Source organism: Pipra filicauda, unplaced genomic scaffold (genome assembly GCF_003945595.2).
Source record: "Pipra filicauda isolate LSUMZ 115617 unplaced genomic scaffold, ASM394559v2 scaffold18_size4552066_pilon, whole genome shotgun sequence".
Lineage (NCBI taxonomy): Eukaryota > Metazoa > Chordata > Aves > Passeriformes > Pipridae > Pipra > Pipra filicauda.
Window position 1 is genome coordinate 3,183,849 of NW_024104298.1, and position 10,066 is coordinate 3,193,914.

Consider the following 10,066-nt stretch of genomic DNA (forward strand, 5'->3'; position numbering starts at 1 on the left):
AAGCAATGGGCAAGGAAGTGCCATTTCTTGTCATCAAACTGCTTCCTTCCATTGTCAGTTTATAACTTCTGCCTTTGACCTCCACGGAGGGCAATTGTGCATGTCAGCCTCCCTTATATCATGCACTTCTTTTTCCTTCCCCTTCTGCTTTTGCTTTTTTTACTTCCCTCTCTGCTTTCCCACTGAAACAGCCCATGACACAGAAGCCTTTATGCCAGCTGTGATGCCCTGGGGACTGGTCCTGGGAGTGGAGCAGAGCCTCCTGGAGCCCCTGGAAGGTGGGATACTTTGGTGAGAGGCGTGGCCAGGCAGTGCCAGAACTTGGTGCCCTTCTCCATCCTGGATACTTATATGGAGGAGACTACAAACCTACAGCAGAAAGGTGTCCTGCCAATGTGGGGACATAACCAGCTGCTCTTTCTCGCTCTTTCTTAACTCTCTTGTGATTTTTAGCATCCTTAAAGTAAATTGGTGACTACTTCGAAGATCCATGTTAGAAAACGAAGTGCACACACACACACCCACATGCAAACACCTGCACAGATTCATGAAGATATCTGGGCTGATCTTCCCCGTGTTTCCAGTGGCTTTGTGTCTGCAGTTCTGGCAACAAATTAATCTGGAAGTGGAAAATCAAGAAAGAGTTAATTAAAAAAAAAGAAAAAGAAAACTTTGCCTTGTTTGCACTGATTTTGCATCAGTTTCCATGGAAATGGAAGTAGAACAAGCCAAGAGCAGTGGTGGAGCCAACTTCAGCTGCTGGCTTCAAGTTCTTGCTTCTGTTTCCATGGAAATAGATGCCAAATCAGCAAAAAATAAGGTAACTTGTTTTAAGATACTAGAGTTTTAAAGGCTTGTCCTTATTTAACCTCAGTCAGGAAGATAGCTGGTGAGGGGAGGGAGCCAGCAGCAAAGTGAAAACTTTCAGAGGCTCTTTTAGCAGCTGACTCCTGTTGAACTCTGTAGAAAGTGAATTCACGGGGCAGCCACCAATCTTCAGAAACGTTTTGCAACTTTCCTGCACGTTCTAAATAAAATACATTTTTCTCTTGGCATGGATAGTCACAGCAGTCTGTAACATCCCAAGCTAACACCTCTTTGCAATGCTACCATGCAACTGCCTCCTTAGGCTTTCTTTGCCTCCAAGAGTTCTGAAAGAGATGTGCTTTTCTCAGTTACAATATGCAAACTACTTCCATTCCAAAAGCAAAACTTTGTGCCTCAACGTACGAAAGAGAAGCAAAGAAATATTAGCTGGGGGAATTCCTGACAGTGTTTTACAACAAACATCCCACTTTCTTTTTTTTCTTAATCTCTGAAGGCAAAATTTCACTGAGATAAAAGAAGTTGACCATAACCAATTACATATAGCAAAATGTGGATGGGGGAGCAGGGAAATATGAACTGAATCCAGTAAAAAAGAAAAATCTGTAATTTCAAGAACTGAAATTTCATCCAAAACTCATTTTTTTAAAACCAACTTTAACAGAAAGTTATTTCAAGATTGGCTTTTGATCCTTAGCTGTTGCTGTGGTGGAACTGTCTGTAGGGAAGAGTATTTCTTGGTGGGAAGTTGTGTCAAGAGGGATATGAGAATTCCATCCCCGTCCCCATTGTTCTTTCAATTGCTCGTAAATTGGGATCATTCCCAGCTATCCTCCACCTCTCTCTTCCCACACAACCCCTTTGCTTACACACTCCTCAGGTATCTCTTTAATAGGCTGCAAAGACACCCTAAGACAATGGATGGTATCACAGGTCACTTGTGGCCCCTTTTGTGGTAGCAGAATATGTCTGGAAGCCATAGTGTAGGTATATGTTTAAAAAAAAATTCTTGGCTGGCATTCGTGAAGAAGTAAATGCAATTCTAATGAGACATTCCTTCATTGGCAGTATTACATTTCCTCTTTTTAATGACATAAAATCTACTCTTGCAAGGGCACGTGCTCTGCTTCATGCACTAAGAATATTCCCTTGGGCTGCTGAGTGAGTAAATAGATGAAGAGTGCAGGCCAATCTAATTTTAAAGAAGTGGATCAGGCCTAGACTGGGGCCTCATAGTCGTTAATTTTAGGTATTATAAGGAGTGTGCTCATTTTCTGACTGGTTTCTGTGGATCTTCTTTGAAGGAAACCCAAGAAACATCAAGACCTTCAAGAAATTGCAAAAAAAAAAAATAAAGATGGAATTTTTTTGCATAAGGAACATTTTAAAATGTGGGAGATTTTTTTCTTTTTCCACGGCACACATTGTCTTAAAATTCATGGAACTTGTTCCGATTACTTTATCAGACACTTATTGCTGCTGTTGCTGCAGTGATGTGATTTCCTTGAAGATGTATTTGAGCTGTTGGGGTCCTATTTGAGAGGGGGAATCCAGTGCCATGTTACCTGTAATTCTCTGTGGCATTTCAGTAATATTTCCCCTGGAATAGCTTTAGCCTCTTCTGTAATGGAAAAAAAAAATATCAGGGAAGCAATGGAAAGCCAATTCATACATTTTAAGGCGAGATGTGGGGGTGGAGCTGAGAGCACCACTGCTCCCCAGGTGTTGGAAATTCAGCTTTCAGTGTCCCTTTTTGACTCTCCATTACACAACAGTTCATCATCCTTCAGGCTTGCAGGTCTCCAGGTCACTAACCTGCATAAATGTCCTGCCCCTCGGCTTGCAGTGGTTAAATCACACTGGGAGTGAAACGGGAGCTTTTTGCCAACTCTTCTGCAAGCAGCTCCAAGCACCACAGTGTGACTCAAGGGATCCTAAAAACTACAAGAACAGCACGTTGTGGAGTCAAAACCAAGTGGAAAAAAAAATAAAAGAAAGGAAAAAAGAGCAAGGTCTGGCATGAGGTACATGCAGCAAAAAATTACGTGCATACACTTTTCTGTGAGTTTCATAAAGTTGGCAAGTCAACCTTCCTCCAGCACTCTGGAACATGCTGACATCCCTGTCCTGGGAATCTGGCTCTGCCAGCCCACCCAAACGTGCTGCTGGCCCTGCCATCCCCAGGATGCCGTGGTGGGTGGGCACAGAGCACAGTGTGGCAGGAGGGATGGAAACATTCCAAGCAAGGGCAGGCTTATGAACAGAACACTAGGGAACTTCCAACTTCGAGATTAATTACAAGAATAAAGCCTTCTCTGCCTTTTTTGTCCTCTGCTTTTCCTGCAAAGTGACTGCTCCCAGAGCAGACACCACTCCTATCAGGGGGGAGCATCTCATCAATGAATTGGAGCAGCAGCAGCCACCAGGTGCTTGCCACGAGTGCAGGGAGACACCACGCTGGCAAACTCCCTTCCTAGGGCTCTGACCAGAAGTTACTGTAGGCAAAAACCTCCTCCCAGAGATACCTGGCAAAGCTGGACTGTGATTGAATAATGCATGGAACCACATTCACACACATCCCTGCTGGTACCCTGTGATGGGCAGGGGAAAGTGGACAGGGAGAATGTGGATGGGGGGAAAGTGGACAGGAGCCTCTGGTGCCTGTTGGCACCTGAGGATGCTCCTGTACTGGTCCCTGGGCCTGGGAAGACATGATTTCTTCCTGGCTCTGATCTCAGGTCATCATCTGTCTCAGTTCAAGCTCCATACCCTCCTTGATCCTCCTTGCTCTCCCACCTTTTTGGTGTAAGCCAGAGTGGACGTGTGTGACACCCTGACCCATGACAGCTCCTTCTGCAACTGAGGCAAGGGTTAGCAAAGGGCAAATGTGACCAGTGAAGCAGCACAATTGCTTTGCTCCAAAGCTCAGCCTTGACTGGGACATGACCTTCATTCAGCCATCTCACCAATGGACTCTTAAAGCCTGTCAGTTTTCTCGGTGTCTGCAACATTTTTTAGGTTAATTTGAAGTCTAATTTGTTCCTCAGTCACAAAGTAAAAGGCATGTCACCTTTTTTTCCACCCCTTCATCCATGACTAGATAAGGCTGCCTTGTGTATATGCCTTACATCATGTACCTGTACAGGTTTTTTTTTATTTTTTATTGTTTGTACTAATGATTTTAATTCTAGAGGTTTTTGCATTGGAAATGGGAGGCCTGTAGCTTTCACAGCACAGATGGGAGATAAAAGCACCATAATCACAGAGTGGGATCAATGAGACTTTTTTTTCCAGGAAGATGCTAAAGGCATTATTTGGCATTAACAAAGAAAGGCATAATTAGAAAATAGGCAGAGAAGGCTTTATTCCTGTAATTAATTTCAAAGTTGGAAGTTCCCTAGTGTTCTTCTGTTCAAAAGTGACAGCATATGAGCCATTGCAAAGGAGATGTGTCTTAATCATAAATCAGAAACAGGGAGGAAATTGAAACCTGTGTTTCCACTGACTTTAAAAAGAAAAAGCTGTAATCTGGAGTTAATGTGTATTCTGACTGTATGTGAAGAAAAAACAATTATAAATAGTTATTGACACATTACATGAAAGGCAAGAGGAGGATATAGCCAAACTTGGTTTCCTGGGAGACTGGGCATTCCTCTCCAGAGAAAAAATAATGCTCAGAAGTCACTTTGATAGCTTGAGGCTGTGACTGTGTTTGCAGCTGCTTTTTTTTTTTTGTACTATTTTCCTACAATTACCACGAGCTCCACTGATGGTCACAATGCTGGAAGAAGTGTTTAGTAAACTTCTCCTGCCTCCCATCATTTAAAAAACTGTCAGAACTGTTTCTGAACAAGAATAAATGGATCTGCTTCAAGAATGCCAGCAGTCTTGGTTACAGCCTTGCTCCCATCTGGATCTTCAGCTTTTTAATAGGCAATCTGAACATCTCCCTGTGTGGTAAGATCAAAAATTATCAAGGGAAAAAGACATGCACAGCTTTCTATATATTATTTTTTCGTCCTGCCCCCTAGTCCATGGCTGTTGTCCCCGTGTCCACAGCTGAGATATGATTTGGTGCAAAGCTCCTGGCTTGTGAAGGCATAAGCCTTGCTACAAGGGGTGAGGTTGGAGAGCTCTAGCACTGATGTTTTAACTTAGAAACGCTGGATCCCCCCAAGGCAGCTGATGTTGCACACAGAACCACACGTTTAATTTTTATTTTGTTGTATTTTTTTTAATATTGGCAGCTTTACAGTTAGGCTTTTTAGTTTAATCTGGGTTGAACTGATATAGTTAGCTTTGTATCATGGGTAGTGCTGGCTGATGGCTGGGGTAGGTGAACATAAATCTCACGGTGCCTCCTCACACCATGAGGAATTCACAGCCTGCACACACTTGCAAGTTCCCATTTGTGTACATACTTCTGGGACTGACTGCAGAACAATCACACCTTCAGCTGCAATGTAGCATATGTGCATTTATACACAGCACCATTCACGTGGCAAAGTTTTGCCTGTGTGCACACACTCACACATTCTTTTTGTAATGACTTTCACACTCATTTGCTTATGAGGTTGGTTACGTCTCTTTGCTCACATTCCACTCCAGCTTTCTCTACCTCTAGACCCTTGGTTTGTTGGAGGGTGAATTTGGCATCTTGCTTTGCCATAGGATCAAAAAATGCATAAAGATACGAAGATAAAGATAAAGATAAGATTACTTCCAGATTCTATATGGCTTTATTTTTTTCAGAGTTCACTCGAGGGCAATACTTCTTTTAGGTCCCATTCCTAAGGTTTCTTGCTCAATGCAAAGAAATATGTACATGAGCTTATCACAGAGCTCTACCCAGCATTTCCCAATATGCAGTTAGCATTTTCTGGTGCAATGCTTTGTGTTTCCTAATGCACAGATAGAGCGTTTCAAACAGCAGTTTCCTTTTCTATTACTTGTTAATTCCTAGATTCTGTTTCAACACTTTGCTCTCAAGCAAGTGATGCTATTTAAATTCTCCTGGAAATACTTCTTGCGTATGCAGGAATTAAAAAAAAAAAAACACAACAATTTGTGTGTCTCTGGCAGAAATATCTTCTGGAACCACTAATGGTTTTCTTACCTCACAATTATATCCAGGGAGTGTTCCTGTATTTACCATTCCAGATCACTACAGTGATGGCTTAACTCAAGACAGACGAGCTGCTCTTCTCCTTCCAATAAAGTGATTTTCTCCTGTCGTGTCATTCACAAGCTGGAAAAGTCACCCCATTCGCTGTCAGTAGTTAGTCTTTGGCCAGTGTTTGTACTGCAAGTCTTTTTGTTTTATTCATTTACCTCTTCACAAAATAATGTTTATTAACTTTGGAAGAAAAAAAGTTTTTAAATTTTAACGGTATGATTCCTTTTAGAAGGTAGCAATAATTATTTTTGAGTTACAATGATAAATCAAGTTTGCAGAAAGGCATAAATATGAATGTCAAGTACCTAAAACATCTTGAAAAAATGCAGAATAAGATGAAGGAAACAGGCTCCAAAAATTACAGTTTTCCAGAACATTTGGGTTTTAAACTAACACAGTCAAAAACGCTTGCTTAGAATACAACTTGAAGATGTGACAGGACATAATGTCATAGGACACAATGTCATTTTCTTGCAGCCTGTGTAAGATATGTTATGAGACACTGCAGTCCTGCAAAATAAAAAAACTTCAAAGAAGACTTAGTAATAGCTTAATTAATGTAAATTTCATGAAACATTCAAAAGGATATTAACATATTAATTCAAAGTATAAAATATAATTTTTTTTGAAAGAGGTACTCAAATGTTGGTGAATGAAAATATAACATTTGGCTAAATAATTGTCCAAACTTCCACATTCAAAACCTTTCAGTAATTGATCAGGCTGCAGAATTAACTTTAGTATAAAACCTCTTGAACATTTTGACTGCCTTCCCAATTGTCACTTGGAATTGATCACAAAAATTACAGTAGCAAGCTTAAAATTGTTTGAACATCCCTAGAGCTAAGAGGCAACTAAATTGAAATTTCTTTTACTTCTTGTGCTATTCCTGCTCCTTGCTCCTCCATAAGAAAAAGTAATGTTTTGGCTTGTCCTAGAAAGGAGTCCGACTTGACTGCAGGCAACTCCAGCCTATGAGGGGACCCAAAATAGACACCTGGCTCATTCCCAAGCAATAGTTTCCAAGTGAGCCAGCTCAGCCTCAGTGATCTCTCACTCACACAGAGACAGACTCTGCCACCTCCTTCATGCTCAGCAGTGTGTTGGTCCTCAATTAATTACAAAGGCTACGCCCAGGATAATGCATTATTCTCTGTGAATAGGTTTAACAACAGTCTAGATCTCAAAAATGGCCTTTCTTTGTGGAGATAGGTCTCATTTGCTCCTACCCCCCAGCTGTGATTGTCCCATTCAGCCACTGCTGGACCACTGAAAAATCCTTTCTTTCAGCCCAAGCCATCCCGTGGTGGGCAGCAGAAGGCAGGGCTGTGTGGGATGCACAGTCCATAGACTGTCCTGAGCTGCTCCCAACCCCCTCAGAAGATCTGACACACCATTGTTGTTCATTGGCAAGGTATTTTGGACTTCAGAGCAAGAAAAGAAAAACTGAAATCCATGATTTTTCTTTGCTGTGAAAGGGAAATTAGTTTCTTACCCACTCCTCCTTCCAGACCAGGATATGACTCAGTCCCTCAGAGTTTAAAGATGATCAGAGACGATACTGGATTTCTTCTGTGAGATGTGTTGTAGCTGTACCAAACACTGAGGATAAAATTACCTTCTGATGCAGTCTGCTACTGCTGGAAAACAAACAGGACTTCTTGTAGAATGACTGTTCTGTAGCTGGAGGTAGATCACTTTTCATCCAGACTTCAGTCAAATTCATACTTTTAGGACTTCCCACCTAAAGCAGTCTGAAATTCTTGCAGAAAAAAACCAAAACATACTTTTGCAACTTGGGTAGAGCTGATAACTGGGGAATACACATCACAGGCCATGGTGTGAGAAAGGTTTACTCTTTTGCTTGGCTTCAAAATGAAAAATATCACGAGGAAACGGGGGTTATTTGTGGTGCTAACAATGCATATTTTTGAGGGTCTCTGGTTTCCTGAGGCGCCTCATCCTTGAGACACTTTATTGTGAACATGTTGGCACACATCCTTTTCCCAAGCCAAAAGCCACCTGGCAGTTAGAGCAGGAAGAATGAAAAGCAACATCCCACATTCAATGGTAAATTCTCAACCTATGCATGATTTGTTGTAACAATCTACCCATTTGCTCTCCTGCAGCAATAAATTGCTGGTGTCTGGATTGTGCTGTAGAAGGAAGATGATTTCATAACACTCCCTAAACTTGTACTCCAAAGCATGAAGGTTTCTCCTTGATTTTAAAATAGGGGAATATATCTAACACAATATACTTCCCATGTAGACTTAAAGCAGTTTTGAAAGCCATAGTTTTTTTTTGCCTCTAACATCACCTTTAATTTAAATTAAACAAACAACCAAGCAAAACAAATTTAAAAAAATAGTAAAAATCATAATTATTCATTTTGGGCGCCTGGCTTAAAATATTTGCAAGTTCACTGATTTTCAGATGGCTGGATCTGAGCAGAGTCTGAACACATCCCCTAAGACATTTTGAGTAGTATATCCCAAAGCAGAGCACTCACTAGTATTATTTGCTTCTGAAAATCTTCTCTGGGAGTGACATTTGTGCTAGCTAGATCCCTTAACACCGGGTAATACTTGGCAGAAATGAACTGCCCCTCTGTACATATGCTCATGTCTTTTTAAAATTATACTTTAAATGTAAGGTGCTTGAGCTCACTAATAATTCCCTGAATTTTTGACGTGCAATCAGCACGCTAGTCCTTATATATAGGAAGCCTCAAGATGGCACTCTTGAACTGCAGAGTTTTTCAGGGAGGCTGATTATGAATTTTTTTTCAAGGAAAAAAAAAATTCAGTGGTGAGTGTGAATCTGTACAGGAATAACCAAAGCAAATATCAAGTAAAACAGCAATATCAGACCAGGGCATCAAAACCTACCAGAGTTCACATGGCAAAATTTACTTCAAAGCAATAAAAATTAGTGTTGATAAAACCCACACATTTTGTGAACAAATCCATGTTTTTTGGAAGTTTCTTCCAGTTTTTCCATTGCTCACTATCCCTTATTAACCACCCCCCTTTTCTCTCACAGAGGATGTTTTCCTGTTACCTCATGAGGATCCTGGAGTTGGCTCAGGTGTTGCTTGGGTTTGGTTCTCAGTTCCTCCTTCCATCGTCTCCCTGCGTGCAGTGGAGGGTGCTGTGCTGGTGTCCGTGACAAAAAGCACTGGTGGCTTCTCCCTGGTTATTCCTACTTTTTCCTCATGCAGCACGGGGACAGAGAGAGGAAGCCTTGATGTCCCCAAGCACAGAGAGGGGGGGAAGACATCTACCTGCCCCTAATTTGGGTGCTGTAGAGCTCACCTGCTCCTCACCAGCCTCACTTGAGCTCCTTGCTTTTTACTTTTTTTTGCTTTACACATGCTGTAGCATCATTTCCTTGCATCTCCATCAGGCTCCTGGGGGGAAATTCTGCCTGGGGCTGTGTCAGCACTGCCTGGGGGTTGGACACGGCTGCTGTGCCATGGCTCCTGGGCACTTATGGAGCAGCTGGCTCCAACACAGGCACTGTGGCAGGTGGGGAAATGCTGGCACCAGCCCTGACCAGCAGTCAACCCTGTTCTGTGGGGTAAGGGAGACCCTCCTAACCCAGAGGACAAACCTCTCTGGGCCAGGTTTGGGACCAGCACTGTGAGGTTGCTCAGTTACTATGTCTAGATCAGAGATGTTATTTACTTGCACCCTATTTTACAGAGCCAGTGTCATGAGATGAATCTTTGTCCAAGCCAGGCTCTGACACAACAGGGAGATTAACTACGCAAACTTCTGTGAAAAAGGAGCTGGGAAGGGGAGCATTACCTCCCCACTCTCACAGAGCCTTTTTCCCTCTCTTCCTCTTCATCCTCCTCCTACATAAGAGGAAGTTTTGTGGAAGTCAGAGAGATGCAATAGGAAGCAGCCACTGGAGGAAAGAGAAAGACCTCCAGGGAAGGTGGACCTACCCTGGGCTGCAAAGACTTCTTGGTGTTTTTTCACCCATGGCGTTTGCCTTCCCTCCCTCAGCAGTTTTCCTCAGCTGTTGCTTCTCTCCATGTTGACTTCGGTGACTTGT

General features: G+C 42.2%; 1 long non-coding RNA gene across 2 annotated transcripts; it reads right to left on the reverse strand.

Annotated features, from left to right (window-relative positions):
* Positions 1–234: 234 nt before the first annotated feature.
* Positions 235–9,396, reverse strand: LOC120323053. Of its 2 annotated transcripts, none has more exons than XR_005563135.1 (4): positions 9,065–9,396; positions 7,497–7,641; positions 5,942–6,073; positions 235–619 (listed from the first exon to the last, which is right to left on the reverse strand). It is a non-coding gene; the product is annotated as an uncharacterized LOC120323053 (long non-coding RNA). The 2 variants fall into 2 exon arrangements; XR_005563136.1 differs by lacking the exon at positions 235–619 and adding an exon at positions 2,647–2,766.
* Positions 9,397–10,066: the final 670 nt, after the last annotated feature.